The sequence below is a fragment of the Mobula hypostoma genome, chromosome 6 (genome assembly GCF_963921235.1).
Source record: "Mobula hypostoma chromosome 6, sMobHyp1.1, whole genome shotgun sequence".
Taxonomy (NCBI): domain Eukaryota; kingdom Metazoa; phylum Chordata; class Chondrichthyes; order Myliobatiformes; family Myliobatidae; genus Mobula; species Mobula hypostoma.
The window spans coordinates 166,254,999-166,273,126 of NC_086102.1; the positions used below are offsets into that span (position 1 = coordinate 166,254,999).

The window sequence follows — 18,128 nt, forward strand, 5'->3', positions numbered from 1 at the left end:
ATATAATTAGTAATTATTAGTTTGTGTTTCCATCTATTAGTATAATTAACTAATTGGGAACTTTAACTGATCACAGCACTAACAATAAAACTTAACTTAATAAGTATAGAGTTTTCTAGCAGTCATTTATAATATTCCAAACTAACTTTAATTCTAGTTTTGAAGCTTACTAAACAGTCTTGGTCAGGACGTATAGTAAAGGTGATACCTAACAGTTCTGTTTTTCCATTGGTGTCTCTGGAAATCATTTCCTTATTGGTGAGAATACAAAATGGTTCATATAAAACTATTTTGTAAAAGGTTATTTCATATAAAACCTCTGATCCATGCTAATAAAAATTTACACACATGCAAAGCAATAAATGACTATACTCTTCGGTGCTGAAATTCCAAGTAATCCATTTTTGGGGGTGTTGAGTATAATTTTTGCTTTGGAACGAGAATATCCAAGAGTCCGTGATACTGAACCACACACAGCTGTCCCCCGCTTTTGGAACGTTCGCTTTACAAAAACTCACTGTTACGAAAGACCTACATTAGTACCGTTTTCGCTTTCAGAAGGTGTTTTCACTGTTACGACAAAATCAGCGCACGCCCCGAGCAGCCACTCTCCCCCGGATTTGGAACTGTATTGCTTTAACAGGTGCCTGTGAGCAGCCGTTTGCAAGATAAGTTCTAAGGTATTGGAAAAGCCTAAAAGAGCTCGTAAGGGTGCTACACTTAGCGTAAAACTAGACATAATTAAGCATTTCGATCGTGGTGAACGAAGTAAGGACAACGTGAGTTTGGCTTGTGGAAGCTGACGAACATGATGTTGAAGAGGTTTTGGCATCCCATGACCAAGAACTGACAGATGAAGAGCTGATGCAATTGGAAGAAAAAAGGATAACAATCGAAACCAAATGAGTAATGATAAAGTACGACGTTAATTTTGAAAGGGTACATCGGTTTCGGGAATATTTGCAGGATGGTTTGAGTGCTTACAAAGAACTGTGTGATAGAAAAATGCGTGAGGCTCAGCAGTCAAGCAAGCCTTCCACATCAGCCACAGCAGACGACAAACCTCAACCTTCGACATCGAGGCGGGCAGTCATAGGAGAAGATGAGCTGCCTGCTCTAATGGAAACAGACGATGACGAGATGACACCCCAGTATCCCACCACCCCAACCCCCAGGCCACGGACAGATACCGACTCGCGGAGAATGTAATGGTAGCCGTGAGGCACACAGCACATCTTTAAGAAAAAGCCGAAGTAAACATGCTAATTAATTAGGTGCCGCCGACACGTAATTGTCGGCCCAGATCAGAGGTGACGCATTCAGAAATCGGCACTGATCTGGGCCAATAACTACGTGTCGGGTGGCACCTAATTAATTAGCATGTTTGTTTCAGCTTTTTTCTTAAAGATGTACTGTGTGCCTCCCGGCTACCGCTGGACCCCTGCGTGGTTCGCGGCAATGTATCGCTCAGCGGCCTGGAGGGTGGGGGCCACTGCACCACCCAAACTCCGACTCAGTCTAACACACTATCATCAGTGTGCTCTGCGCTGTCTTCCCAATTCCGGTAAGTGATACTACACTGTACATACATTATTTCTACTTTATATCGGCTGTGTATTTTTACATGTTATTTGGTATGATTTGGCAGCTTCATAGCTTAAAGGTCACTGGAGAGCGCTCGCAATGCGTTTTTGCCAACAGCGCTTGCATGAGATTTTCTGCCAACGGCGCTTGCGTGAAATTTTCGCTACGGAGAACAGTTCAGGCGATGATTGTGGAAAAGTATTTCTACTTTATATAGGCTATGTATTTATCATATCATCCCTGCTTTTACTATATGTTACTGTTATTTTAGGTTTTATGTGTTATTTGGTATGATTTTGTAGGTTATTTTTGGGTCTGCAAATGCTCACAAAATTTTCCCATATAAATAAATGGTAATTGCTTCTTTGATTTACGACATATTGGCTTACGAACCGTTTCATAGGAACGCTCTACCTTTGGATGGCGGGGGAAACCTGTATCTCATTATCATGTGGTAGGAGGAATGCTCTGAAAGAGACTGAAGCTAGATTAGCCACACAGAAACAGAGAATGTCGCTACCTCATCTGTTAAACAGATTCTTCTCATCTTCCATCCTTTGGATTTCATGCTAACACACTGCTTTCTTAGTCAATAACACTTGTTTAACAACCAAGGTAACTTATGCAGTTCGTACAGCTATCTCATTCCTGCCAGCTTTGAGTTAATCACAGTGAACAGTCATATAAAGCAAAGTTGCATCATTATTCTGACACTTCAAACAATTTTTGTTTTTGTTCAACACATTTTTCAAAACAAGATCATCTGATCATCAGTAGTCCAACTGCAATATGAGACGGCATTTGCACTGGCACTGCTCGGAGGCTGAGCTGATCCATCATCATCAACTTGTTTGCCGCAGCACACAAGAGGATGTAGAGCTTGGACTCAACACCCGCAAGACAAGGTTTGCCCACAAACTACCTACCAGCCCTCCCCATCAAGAACCACCTGCCTTTTGGTTGGAGGGTCTGTGGTTCCCACATTGATCTCATCCATCACCTCAGGGAACAAAAGCAAAATGATAATAAGTCATCTTGAGTCCCAGTGGAATCCTCAAGGTTACTTCTTCATACTTTGCATCTCACTCGAGAGTCTTTCCTATTCGTCTCTGCTAAGTGTTCAGTCTCCCAAAATGCTGCTTTACCTTGCTGCTGCTGTTGTATTTTTCCACTTTTACATCATGGGTCATGGGTAAACTAGAATAATTGGTATTTATTTCTCCCAACCAACCTTAATCACTTATTGTTTCCTTAAGTGATTAAAACTTTTACAAATTAGAAGAGACTTTCTAATTACATCCACCGAGCACAGAAACATCAGAAAATGGAAAATAAGTTTACTTTCCCTTGATTATTCTCTGTGAATAATGTTTCTTCAAGACAATGACTGTCTTTTTAGGGAGTCCAGAAGGACTCACTTCCCCTCTGGTTTTGTGGACTATGAAATTGCTAAAGAAGCACAAGAGAAAAAAAAAACGGTGGAAAGGACTAAACAGTTGACTTTTCGGTCCTGAAGAAGGATCTTGGATGAAAATTTGACTGTTTATCCATTTCCACAGATGTTGCCTGACTGGTTGAGTTCCTCCAGCATTTGTGTGTTGCTTTGGATTTCCAGCAATTACAAACTTCCTCGTGTTTAAGTAAGAACTGATGGAAAATGTGTAGTCAGAAGGGATTAGTTGATTAAGGCATTTATTTTTATTGGCATCCGTTAGTCTCATAAGACCATGGATTTGCACCTTGGAAGGTTTCCAGGGCGCAGGCCTGGGCAAGGTTGTATGGAAGACCGGCAGTTGCCCATGCTGCAAGTCTCCCCTCACCACGGCACCGATGTTGTCCAAGAGAAGGGCATTAGGACCCATACAGCTTGGCACCGGTGTCGTCACAGAGCAATGTGTGGTTAAGTGCCTTGCTCAAGGACACAACACACTGCCTCAGCCAAGGCTCAAACCAGCGACCTTCAAGTCACTAGATGAATGCCTTAACCACTTGGCCACGCACCAACACAAGGCATTTATTTACTAGCTCAATTAGTACAGCAAAATATCATGGGCTGAAGGGGGCCTGTTTCCGTGTTGTACTGCACTGTGTTCTGGAAATGTAAAACAAACACAGTAAATGCTGAAAACACTCATCAGGTCAGGCAGCATCTGCAGAAACACAGTCATAAAACTGTATAGCAGAGAAATGGGTCTTTTAACTCACTGTCCTTATTGACCATCTACATTCATCTCATTTGCCCGCATTGGGATCATAGCTTTCTCTGCTTTGCCTATTTAAGCATCTATCTAAGTGTGTTTGAAACACAGTAATTCTGTCTGATTTCAGCACCCCCTCTGTTAGGGTATCAACCACTTTGTGTTTGAAAAAAGCTTACCCAAAGATTCCTTTTAAATCTCTCACTCTCGCTATGTATGTTATATACAAGAACTGATTTGTACTTCAATGATTATTTGAAAGTTTGCAAAGACCACCAAAGATACAAAATTTGTACAAGTTCTTTGACTGCAAGTTTTATTGAACACATCTGAACCGTACCAGATAGACTGTGGAAATGTGGCAGGAGCGCGTGCAGCCGTTTGATGGCGCAGTGAATCGACTGGGCTTCCTACGCACTGAGGGCGCTTTCTTTTCACACGGGCACGTTGTCGTCTTGGTGGGCCCAGTTCATCAATCCCACACTGTACGTTGCCCACCAGGGTGTACCATTACTAATATGATTCAGTAAAAATACTTAATCATACTACTCCACTGTCCTTCTTGTTCTGCTCCTATGTAATTTTTGTGGGCGAGGATGAAAACAAGAATGGCCGTTCTACTCCAAGCACCCAATATCCATTTTGGCTGCAGCTTTGGCAAAACTGATTCCTGCAACGTGGCTTCAATGGAAGGAAACCTCCCTGGAGTACATCAAACTCCTACCAACTTTAACGTCAGCATCAAACCCTACCAACTTTAACGTCAGCATCAAACCCTACCAACTTTAACGTCAGCATCAAACTCCTACCAACTTTGACGTCAGCATCAAACTCCTACCAACTTTGACGTCAGCATCAAACTCCTACCAACTTTGACGTCAGCATCAAACTCCTACCAACTTTGACGTCAGCATCAAACTCCTACCAACTTTAACGTCAGCATCAAACCCTACCAACTTTAACGTCAGCATCAAACCCTACCAACTTTAACGTCAGCATCAAACTCCTACCAACTTTGACGTCAGCATCAAACTCCTACCAACTTTAACGTCAGCATCAAACTCCTACCAATTTTAACATCAGCATCAAACTCCTACCAACTTTAATGTCAGCATCAAAGCAGGAAGAAGCAATGAAACTCAAGCTGCTCCACGTGCACTTGCAAGAACTCGGGCAGAAATACTTCGATGTTCTGCACCTACAGAATGAATCTCAATGAACAGACGTATTTGAGGCTTAAGACAACATTATGGAACGCAGGACAATGTAATTATAGCATGGTTCAGGTTTTCACTGCTACGACAGATCCCTAATGAGAATATAATTCATTTCATCACAAGACTGACCCTAGCAGTGCAGGAATACAAGGACAAAGATATTTCCCTGAGCAAATTTGAAGAAGTGACGCTTATCCAAGCTTTGATTGTTGGAGTCTAAGATATAACTCCTGCCCAAAAGACACAATTTTTCCTGGGACAAAGCATGCTTCGCAGTTTGCCACTGGGAGCTCATCAAGAGAGACCTTGCACGGATTCAGTCACCCCCATCACCACTGATTCAGGCAGTACTGGAACAAGAGCCCCTTCTGAAAAACGTTAACGTTTGCCAACGGCTACTGACCCACAGCCTACAGTCTCCACACTATCTTCAGTGTAACTGCGGAACATCGAGTTTGGCAGTCAAAATTTTGGAATCTGGGGCAAGGATAATTTGCTTACCATGGTGACGGTTGACCCTGTAGCTAGCTCAAATCTCATTGGCGGGGAATCCTGCATTCAATTCTCTATTACAAAAGCACCAATGGGTTCTCCAAGCTGACACTTGGGGTTAATACTGTGGTCCAATGGCCAAGTTCAAGTTTCAGAACTGCCAAATGAAATTTTGCAAGGCCCATCCAGTGCTGTATGTGGTGGGCCCAAAGGTAGAAAAACTTGACCAATTACAGATATGATACAGCCGGCCTTCAAGTGCAGAAGTTAAGAAGTTTGTGGAGGAGAATGGTATCAGGCACCCGACAACAGCTTCATATCACACAGCATCAAATGTCCTGGTGGAGCGAGCTGTACAAATGGTAAAAAAAGAGGCCTTTCCAAACAAACACCGAGCAACTCAATGCCAAAATTAAGCCATTTTCTTTTCGATTAGCGGGTGACCCCAAACAAACTGACAGGTGCATCGCCCACTGAATTAATGTTTAAGCACACTTCACGCACCAGATTAGATCTCCTACAGTTGATCATCTAGGAATCAAGTTGCAGCAACCAAGCTGCCATGAAGCAAAAATACAACAGGTACACCAGGCTGTGGATGCTCAGTGACCGAGACCACATCGATATGCGCATCTCGCAAGAGGAAAGCTGGCCACCGGTTGTCATCCGGCATAGTCACGGTCAAGTAGCAGAACTTGACCCGACAGGTAGATGAACTGTTGAGTGACATTTGGATTACAAATGCTAGTGAACTGACTGGGGTCCTGGAGAAGCTACCTGAGCATCCTCCGCTGATGAAGCTAGCGTCCCAGCTGATGAAATAATGGAGGCTTCATCAAGAGAAGAGGAGATTCACAGCCCACTGCCCTCGACATCAGCTAACAAGGAGGGCACAGAGAGAGAAATTACACCACCCCCAACGCAGCGGTCCACAAGGGTGCGCTGGCCTGTTGCCCGCTACCAAGTGGGATAAACATTTCATCTTTTTTCTCAGTTTTCCTCACTTACCCCTTTCCTCTGCTGTTCCCATCTCTGGGGGAAAAAGGATGAATCGTGCCCGATTGATTGCAAGAATGAGTCAGGGGTGCGTGCAGCCATCCTTTTGGCATGGTAAATCAACTCGGCACCCTACATGCAGAGGTTTCTCACTTGTTGCGCGGCTTTCGAAAGCACACTTTTTGTTGATCCCACACTGTAAATTTCCCAGTGTACCATTACCAATGTGACCCAGTAAAATCACTTAATGCTCCATTGTAATTCTTGCTTCGCACATATGTAACAACATCAATTGGAAGAGCAAAGATCTCAACATAATATCTGATGAGAAACTACTAATCATAGAAACAGAGAAAACCTACAGCACAATTACAGGCCCGTCAACCCACAAAGCTGTGCCGAACATGTCCTTACTATAGATATTACCTCGGGTTACCCATAGCCCTCTATTTTTCTAAGCTCCATGTACCCATCCAGGAGTCTCTTAAAAGACCCTATCATATCCGCCTCCACCACTGCCGCCAGCAGCCCATTCCACACTCTCACCACTCTCTGCGTAAAATCTTACCCCTGACATCTCCTCTGTACCTATTTCCAAGCACCTTAAATCTGTGCCCTCTCTTGTTATCCATTTCAGCCCTAGGAAAAAGCCTCTGACTATCCACATGATCAATGCCTCTCATCATCTTATACACCTCTATCAGGTCACCTCTCATCCCCCATTGCTCCAAGGAGAAAAGGCTGAGTTCACCCAACCAATTCTCATAAGGCATGCTCCCCAATCCAGGCAACATCCTTGTAAATCTCCTCTGCACCCTTTCTATGGTTTCCAAATCCTTCTTGTAGTGAGGCAATCAGAACTGAGCACAGTACTCCAAGTACGGTCTGATCAGTGTCCTATATAGCTGCAACATTACCTCTCGGCTCTTAAAGTCAATCCCACGATTGATGAAGGCCAATGCACCATATGCTTTCTTAACCACAGAGTCAACCTGCATAACAGCTTTGAGTGTCCTATGGACTCGGACGCCAAGATCCCTCTGAACCTCCATACTGCCAAGAGTCTAACCAATAATACTATCTCTTGCCATCATATTTGACCTACCAAAATGAACCAGTTATCTGGGTTGAACTCCATCTGCCACTTCTCAGCCCAGTTTTGCATCCTTTCAATGTTCCGCTGTAACCTCTGACAGCCCTTCACACTATCCACAACACCCCCAACCTTTGTGTCATCAGCAAATTACTCTAACCCATCCCTCCACTTCCTTATCCAGGTCATTTAGAAAAACCACGAACAGCAGGGTCCCAGACCAGATCCCTGAGGCACACCACTGGTCACCGACCTCCATGCAGAATATGACACGTCGACAACCACTCTTTGCCTTCTGCGGGCAAGCCAGTTCTGGATCCACAAAGCAATGTCCTAACCATTAAGTTTTAGATCTGCTAATAGGATAAAAATCAATATTTTGCTTTCTGACTGTCTGCATCTGGTTGTCAATACTGAAAAGTGATATAATACACAGATAAAGCATAATGACTGCATTTTCTTTATCCATATTGTCAGACTATTCTAAACATGCAGCTTTAGCATTGTTACCTTGAAGTAAATATAAGTTCACATGAGCAATGACTGAAATATTTGCAAAGAAAAGCATTTTAATGATTCATATTGTGAGGTTGGGTTGTGGAAGATATTCTGCACAATGAGTCTTTGTTATAGAGAACATAAGCGTTCTTTAAGATCATCATTACAAATCCACAAACCTCCATAGTCAGATCTGCTATGAAAAAATGATTCACCTGATTGGCCTTCTATGATTTACAGTCACACAGCAATAATATTGTTGTAAACTAATAATAGATTAGATTATGAGGACACTCAGTCCTAATTTATTGTCATTTAGAAATGCATGTATTAAAAAAATGATACAATGTTCCTCCAGAAAGGTATCACAGAAACACAGGACAAACCAAGACTAAAACTGACAAAACCACATAATTATAACATATAGTTACAGCAGTGCAAAGCAATACTGTAATTTGATAAAGAGCAGACCATGGGCACGGTAAAAAATAAGTCTCAAGTCCTGATAGCCTCATCATCTGACGCGGACGGTAGAAGGGAGAAACTCTCCCTGCCATGAACTTCCAAGCGCCGCAAACTTGCCAATGCATTGGAAGCACCCGACCGCAGCCCACTCTGAGTCCATCCGAAACCTTCAAGCCTCCAACAAGCCCTCCGACACCGAGCACCGAGCACCATCTCTGCCGAGCATTTCGACCCCGCCCCAGCCGCCAAACAACAAGCAAAGCCGAGGATTCAGGGCCTTCTCCTCCGGAGATTCAGGATCACACAGTAGCAGTGGCAGCGAAGCAGGCATTTCAGAAGTTTCACCAGATGTTCCTCCGTGCTTCATGTCTGTCTCCATCAAATCAGGATTGTGCACGGCACCCTATTTGATAGATAACAGATATCATTCACCGGAGTGGCCGCTGCAAGCTGCGTCGCGCCACCATCTTCTCCTCCTCTGATAGCAGTGTTTACCTCTTCAAATGGCAACTAGTTCCATCTAAGATGGAATCTGGAGTAAACAAAAAAATCAAGCTATTGAATAAATTCATGTGGCAGGCAGCAACTGTGAGGGTAAAGGGACTGTCAACTTTTTGGATGAAGACTGAGACTATAAAGGAGAGGTAGCCAATGTGAGGAAACGAAAGGAAGGAGGTCCACATGAGGAGTTGATGGGCAGATGGGACCAGGTGGGAGAAGGAAGGGTACAAATAGTGACAGAGGTAGGGAAGTGATAGGTGGAGGTGACAAAGGGTTGTAGATATGGAAATAGATAAGAAGAGAAATTAAAAAGTGCAACTAGGTAAGGGAAGAAAGGTAGGAACATGGGAATGACAGGTGACCCTGGTGGTTGAGTCTGTAGATAACAGGCAAATGGATCCATTGAGTTAAAGAGGAAAGCAACTGAGCTCCAAGAAGCTCTTCCTAAGTAAACTCTCCTCTTTCTGTTTTTTTCATTTCTGGATTTGTGGTTATTTTCATTACAAATGAGGAAAAAATGTGCAGAAGTGATTCAGTAAGAGTAAAGGGAAATCTAAAATATTTAGAGACTTGGGTGGAGTGTGTTTAAGTCACCGCTGGACCTCCCTGAGGAACTGGATCAGTAAATTTAAGGAATGTTAAATTGTGGCAGCATATTGAGACATTTAATGCTAGTGTGATGTTCATAATATATTTGCTATGTTCCTGTCCACAGCTGTAACACCATGAAGTGAATTTCAATGAAGAGTTCTCCAACAATTCCTGAGAAGTAAGGCAACTTCAACATAAAAGAATAGTCATCACTGCTGAGAAACTGAATTGGTCATAAAATAGAACACCAAAGAGGGATTTCTGCCTAATTGTGTCTGAAAGTTGGATGAGGTTTTCAATCATGATCACTGTATTATGTCAGAGTGCACTTTGATTGTGTAACCCTTTGCTTCCCTTGCTAATGTGTAGTTAGGAATGATGAATGGTGCAATACTGTACATCTACAGTACAGAGGAGGAGGAGAAGATGGCTGCACGATGCAGCTTGCACGGCCATTCGGGTGAATGATATCTGTAATATGTCAAGTAGGGTGCCATGCACATCCTGATTTGATGGAGACAGACGTGAGAAGCACGGAGGAACATCTGGTGAAACTTCTGAAATGCCTTTTTCGCTGCCACTGTTACAGTGTGATCCAGAATCTCCGGAGGGGAAGGCTCCGAATCCTCAGCTTTGCTTGTTGCTCGGCGGCCAGGATGGGGTCGAAGCGCTCAGCAGAGATGGTGCTCGGTGCTCGGTGTCGAAGGCTCGAAGATTTCAGATGGACTCAGAGTCAGCTGTGGTCGGGTGGTAGGGTGCTTCCAATGCATCGACAGTCGTTGGTGCCTGGAGGTTTATGGCAGAGAGAGTTTCTCCCTTTTGCCGCCTGCTATCGGGGACTATCAGGAGTCGATTGGAACTTTGAGACTTTTCTTTACCGTTCCCATGGTCTGCTCTTTATCAAATTACGGTATTGCTTTGCACTGCTGTAACAGTATGTTATAATTATGTGGTCTTGTCAGTGTTAGTCTTTGGTTTGTCTCGTTTTTTTTGTGATATCCCTCTGGAGGAACATTGTATCATTTCTTAATGCATGCATGGATTTCTAAATGACAATAAATGAGGACTGAGCGTCCTCATAAACTAATCTAATCTATGAACACATTCATTTGCCGGTTGAAGCTAGATAGATCGGTAATTAAGCCAACTCCACAATACTGCTGGGTGCACCGTCTGAATGAAATATCATTGCGGAGCTGGGAGCTTCATTCTTGTAGGCATTAGGATAAATCAGATCATACGTCTGCTGCAGCTGAGAATTTTTTTTATATAGTATACTATCTATAGGTCTTTAACATGCTGTCTCCCTTCATAGAAATGAATGTTATCTCCATGTACAGTATATGCTTATATACTCATATCACTTCAGCACCCTTGCCTACAGCAAATTGCACTTACCATCACCATCAGCAAGCTCTTTCTGTCTTTAGCATTGTATAGTCCTGGGAGAGGAGGAAGAGTAGGAGAACAATACATTATTACATTTCATGCAGCTGGGTTCTGAGGTGATAGTTCATATGGAAAGGTACGAGCAGGCCACTCGTGGACCAGAGAGATGGGAAAGCTGTCCAAAGGGGGACATCACACATTAGTTTTGTCCCAGAAGACTCAAATTAAAACACAGAAATAGGAATAGGCCATTCAGTCCATCATGTCTACACAGATCATGATGCCAATCTAAACTAATCCCACCCCCTTCACATGATCCATATCTTTCTCTTTGCTGCCTGTTCACACTTCTGTCTAAATGACTCCCAAACATTGCTATGTATATCTCTTCATACCACCTCCCTTGGCATGTTCTAGGTACCTGTGTTATTAAGAAATACTTTCCTCAGAAACCTACTTTAAACTTTCCCCTCCCAGCATAAACCTTTGCCCTGCAGTATTTCCAAACTGGTGAAAACACTGTCTATCCATCCGATCAATACTTCTCATAATTTCATGTACTTCTTTAAGGTCTCTCCTCAGCCTCTGATATTCCACTGAAAAAAAATCCACGTGTGTCATGTTGACCTGAAATGTCTACAATCCCTTTTGGTTCCTCCTGCAGGTCGTCTGTCACTCCAGATTCCAGCTTGTGCAGTCTCTTTGTGTGTCCAGGTTTGTCCAATCTCTCCATATAGCTAACACACTCCAGTTCAGGAAAATTCCTCATGAACTTCCATACTTTCTCCAAAATCTCCATATTTACACATTTACCCCCTACCTTTCCTCGACACCCGAGCAGATGAGCACAATCAAGCTGCACACCTTCTTTACCATCCTATCCACTTGGGGGCGGCAGAGTGCCGTAGCGGTCAGTGCAGATGATTTACAGCACCAGTGATCACTGATCGGGGTTTGATTCCCACTGCTGTCAGTAAAGAGTTTGTATGTACTCCCTGTGACAGCTTGGACTTCTTTTGGGTTCTCTGGTTTCCTCCCACATTCCAAAGACGAACGGTTAAGGCTGCCCCCAGCACAATCAATCGTGGCTGATTTGACTTGATGCAAATGACACATTTCACTCGACGTACGAGACAAATAAAACTAATCTAATCCAATTACTTTCAGAGAGCTGTGTGCTTGTAGCCCAGGATCCCTTCATATGTCAGTGTTCCGTCCAGTCCCATCATTTACTTTCCCCTTACATTTGACCTGACAAAATGCAACAGCTCACACTTGTCTAGATTTAACTCCACCTGCCACTTCTCCACATGCATTTCCAACTGTCTATATCCTGTTATATCCTTTGACAACTTGTTATCCAAAGCACCACCAATTTTCGTGGTATCTGCAAATTTTCTAATCAGACACCTACATTTTCTACCAAATCTTTAGCATATTGTATAAACTGTAAAAGGTCCCAGCATTATCCTTGAGGAAATGGTCACAGATCTCCATTCGGAGACTCAGCACTCCATCACTATACAGCCAAGGGAATTTGGGATCAAATTTAGCAACTCATTTTGAATCTTCTGAAACAGCCTACCATGTGGGATATTATCAAGTGTTTGTTAAAATTTCATGTAGATATGGAAGCATACAGCTGCATGTACAGAAAGGAGAAAGCCTATGCACTTCACCCAGTAAAGCAGACAAAATTTAGTGATACTTCGGCTCACCGAGGAGCCTCTGAAGTTAATTGTAGCAGACTGAAGTAGCTGAATAAAGCTTTACATAAAATGACTGCGGAGAACAGTGTGATGAAAGCATAGCTTCCTTGAAGTAATAAAAGCTGTAATCATCCTGTTTCAGAATTAGCAGTGAATAGACAGATCACTCAGCATCTGCTCTTCAGATTAGATTAGGCTTCCTTCATCAGTTCATGATCCGTGATCACAACTGCACCCCTCTTGAATAAAAGCTAGCATCATCCTCCTATATTTGTCTAGTCTAGACCCTCCAATTCCTTCTGATTCATATCTCCTCACTGAGAACTTCATAAAATGTCTGTACCATAAAATTCCTTTGCACAAGCTTTGATATTTTATGAGGACTGGCCTTTTGATACTCAGCCCAACCTTCCTCATTATGCTTTAATGTTCTTCAACCCAATCAAATTAAAATAGCTAAGAGAATGTCTGCTGGGAATATAATTTCCCAATCATCCCGTAACATCCTCCTGCGTTGGCAGAAGCAAACTTTCTCCAATACTAGCACAGACTCTCAGAATTAGAGTGGCAAGTTCAGGCAGAAACCAAAATATCTGCTTAATAGTTCATCCGTAACATCAGCAAACAACGTTGTGATTTTCATAAGGTTCCAATATTCTCAGTAAAACATATCCACTAATCTCAGCTGATGTTGTAAATAGGTAAGCTTCCTTTCAGTTTGTCCCTGAGTACTTGGAAGTACATTCTAGTATCCCCCAGTACCAGGATGCCCAGATCCTTTTGTTCCAAGACATTTTGTGTTCTCACTTTATTGAAATAATCATAAAAGTCATAAAATAATAAATAATTTGCTGTTTCATTATTCCTTCCAGAATAATTCCTCATTATTTTCTCACAATAAACTCCATTCGCCAACTTCTTGCTCACTAACTTAACTTATTTATATCCATTTGAAGGCTTCTTGTATCCTCAATCACAAATTGGTAAACACTGTATAAGCATCATCAATTATGGAGAGAATGTACTCAGTTCCTTCATCCATGCAACGAATATAGATGAGAACTAGTTGACGGCCAAGCAGTGATCCATGTGGCAGCCATTAGTTACTGACTGCCAAAATAAAAATTATTCATTTATCTTAACTTTCTGCTAATCAGCTAATCCCCCCTCTAATGCCTGTACATTTCTCCCAAATCCTCGCACTCTTACCTCCTTCAGTAACTTCCACATCTTCTTCTGCACCAAGGAGCATTGGAGATGTAATTATTTGGGTTAGCCGGAGAAATCAGCAGCAGCAGAAGACTGCATTTGCAATGGCCACAGGATTGATTTCGACGACACAAAACTACTGTGCCGTGCCAATGGCTTTTGGGACCGCCTAGCGAAGGAAGCCATTGAAATAAAACTAGAGAATAAGAAGTTTAACAAAGAAGAAGGTCTCGCTCCAAGTAAGAACTGGGATTAGACTGTAAACAAGGTGGGACTAACTAATCAGGTTTCCGCTGTCCCACCTTGCTCAGGAGGGACGGACAATAAGAGTATATATACCACCGGACTAGACGTGCCTAGGCATCATCCCTGATGAAGATGGCAGAGTTTGTCATCAAAACATTGATTAAAATCGATATCTGTACCTGGCTGGAAGCCCAAGAAGAGTTTATTCATCATATACACTGAGAAAGCTCTAGCTTCTTTCTCTTCAGTAACTCTGTGTGGCACTTCATGGAATTCCATCCGGAAATTCAAACACACTATATCCATTGGATCCCCTTTATCCACCAAATGTTATAACCTGAAAGAACTCTTGCAAACTTGTTAAAAATGAAGTTGTTGTACTTACATTAGTATCTGAATTTTACTTTTTGGAAATCCAGTTTAATGTATAAAACAAGGCTACATTGTTCTAGGAAATGGAAAGCAAATGAACATTTTGTTGGATCTACTGAAAGATAACCTGAAGATATAATTGCGGTTTGCAGTAAAAGATGAATTGTCTCACGTACTTGCAAACTAATTTGGAGAATGATTGCTGAAGATAGTAATACTCGATTACTTGAACTTCAAAATCAGACAGTTCTGGGAATTAGAATGCTCGGATTTTACTAATGCATAAAGAATATAATCTAGGTGACAAGATGAAGGTTTTTATTTATCCAATCACAAAAAAGAGAAAATCTACAGATGCTGGAAATTCAAGCAACACACATCAAAGTTGCCAATGAACGCAGCAGGCCAGGCAGCATCTATGGAAAAGAGTAAAGTCGATGTTTCGGGCCAAGACCCTTCATCAATTACATACTTATTACCTCTATTTTGGTCCCTGTATTGAATTACTTAGGAACTGATGCAGATGCAAAAGTAAACTTAGTCATCTATATGGAGAGGTTGGACAATCATGAATTGCCTTTTGTTGTAGCGCCGGAGGCTGATAGAAGTATATACTGTACAATTATGAGAAGCAAAGGAAAGGTAGGTAGTTGGAGGGTTTGCCCCGCTCCCACCCCAGGATGGAAATATCAAATGCTAGATTGCATAGGATTAAAATGAGAAGGGAATGTTTGAAGGAGATTTATGAGGCCAATTACCCATTAGGAAACTGGAATGTGCTGCCAGGAGAAATGATGAAAGCAGATACAATAGCAAAAGGTTAAGAGGCATTTAGACAGACAACGGGCAGTCTGGGAATTGAGGGATGTGGACCACATTCCGTCAGATCTACAGTTTAAAATGGCATAACAATTAGTATAGAAATTGTGTGATATTATTTCCAAAGGCCTGTTCCTGAGCTGTACTTCTGTGCTTTACCTGCATTATTTCCAAATTTATGTTTGAAAATACTCATACTTGCTCCAACACTATTAACTGGGGTTCAACGATATGAAGAGTGATGAAAAGCAAAAGTCAGATATTTTCCTATTGAAGATAAAATTAAATAGTGGCATCAAGCCACCACACCCTGTTATGATGTTCTTAGTATAACATATAATGTCCACTAACAGAGATCTAAAGGAGTTTCTTGAAGCTTTAGTATAAAAATACAGCAAACTGTACAACTAAAATAAACTGAGGAGCAGAAAGAAAAAAAATTAGTATCAAAAATGTAAAAAGATACAGGTAAAAAAAAGATGCAAAATGTAGAGAGAAAAGAGTCACAGAATAGCTGGTGCATTTACGTTTGGTTATCATCAGATCCAAATCTGGAGAATACGCTGAGAAAACATATGGTTTACCAAAAGGAGCATTTCCAGTTTTATATTTTACACTCAGCATGTAACCCAGTTGCTCTGGGAGTACAAAGTCTGCCACCATGGAAATATTTATCTTTCTGTCACTAATGAGGTTAAGCAAACGGAATGTCAAATAGAAAATGAACCTATAATGATTTCAAAATCGGCAACAAATAACTGTAATCAGTCTCCTTGTGTTGTCAAATAAAAACAATAATTTCCTTAAAGTATGTAAAATGGACAATTAAAACAGCATGTGATTGATTGTTATCAGGCACTTTGAGATCTTAGTAGTAGGTGACGGGTAGTTATGATTGGTATCAATTGATAAGCAAGGAGTCAAGTCTTACACTTATATACAAAACATATAGAACATTAGACCATAAGACGTGAGCAGAATTAGGCCATTTGGCCCATCAAGTCTGCTCTGCCATTTCATCATGGCTGATCCATTTCCCTCTCAACCCCAATCTCATGCCTTCTCCCCGTAACCTTTCATGCCCTGACTGACAAGAACCTATCAACCTCTACCTTAAATACACCCAATGGCTTGGCCTCCACAGCTGCCTGTGGAAATAAATTCCACAGATTCATCATCCTCTGGCTAAAGAAATCCCTATTCATCTCCTTTCTAAATGGATGCCCTGTATTCTGAGGCTGTGCCCTCCGGTCCTGAACTCCCCCACTATTGGAAACATCCTCTCCACAATCCATTCTATCTAGACCTTTCAAAGTTCAATAGGTTTCAGTGAGAGAGATCTCCTCCCATTCTTCTAAATTCCAGCAAATTCACACCCACAGCCATCAAATAGTCCTCATACAATAAGCCTTTCATTCCTGGAATCATTCTTGTGAACATCCTCTGAATTCTGTCCAATATCATCACATTTTTTCTTCAATAAGGGGCCAAAGAACTTCTCACAGTACTCCAAGTAAGGCATCACCAATGTCTTATAAAGCCTCAGCATTAAATCCTTGTTTTTATATTACAGTCCTCCTGGAATGAATGCTAACATTGCATTTGCCTTCCTCACCACCAACTCAACCATAAAACATAGGAGCAGAATTAGGCCATTCAGCCCATCAAGTCCACTCCACCATTTCATCATGGCTGATCCCAGATCCCATTCAACCCCATACACCTGCCCTCTCACTATATCCCTTGATGCCCCAACCAATCAGGAATCTATCAAATTCTGCTTTCAATATACCCACGAACTTGGCCTCCACCGCACTCTGTGGCAGAGAATTCCACAGATTCACCACTCTTGGCTAAAAAGATTCCTCATTACTTCTGTTCTAAAGGGTTGCCCCTCAATTTTGAGACTGTGCCTTCTGGTTCTGGATACCCCCACCAGAAGAAATATCCTCTCCACATCCACCCTATCTAATCCTTCCAACATTCGGTAGGTTTCAATGAGACCCCCATGCATTCTTCTAAATTCCAGTGTGTACAGGGGGAAAGCTGCCAAGTGCTCATGTGTTAACCCCTTCATTCCCGGAATCATCCTTGTGAACCTCCTCTGGACTCTCTCCAATGACAATACATCCTTTCTGAGATAAGGGGCTCCAAAGCTCTCGATAATAATCCTAGTGTGGGCTGACTAGTGTCTTATAAAGCTTCAGCATTATCTCCTTGCTTTTATATTCTGTTCCCTTGAAATAAATGCCAACATTGCATTTACCTTCTTTACTACAGACTGAACCTGTGAATTAACCTTCTGGGAGTCTTGCACGAGGACTCCTAAGTCCCTTTGCACCTTTGATGCTTGAATTTTCTCCCCATTTAGATAAAAGCTTGTACTATTGTTCCTTTTACCAAAAATGCATTATCGTACATTTCCCAACACTGTATCTAAATCATTAACAAACAATGTGAAAAGTAGTGGTTCCCAATGCTGACCACTGATAAACACCACTAGTCACTGGCAGCCAACAAGAAAAGGCCCCTTTATTCCCACTTGCTGTCTCCTGCTTGTCAGTTATTCCTCTATCCATGTCAGCATCTTTCCTATAACACCATAAAATTGTATCTTGTTAAGCAGCCTCATGTGAGACACCTTATCAAGTATCTTCTGAAAATCTAAGTAAATGCCATCCGCTGCCTCTCCTTTGTCCACCCTGCTTGTTACTTCCAGATTTGTCAGGCAAGATTTCCTTTTACTGAA

The 18,128-nt window shown here is 42.0% G+C and overlaps 1 protein-coding gene across 2 annotated transcripts in view; it reads right to left on the bottom strand.

Annotated features, from left to right (window-relative positions):
- Window positions 1-18,128, bottom strand: part of rapgef4a (Rap guanine nucleotide exchange factor 4a) — a 293,410-nt gene that overhangs the window by 243,596 nt on the left and 31,686 nt on the right. The gene's annotated exons all lie outside the window — the stretch shown is intronic.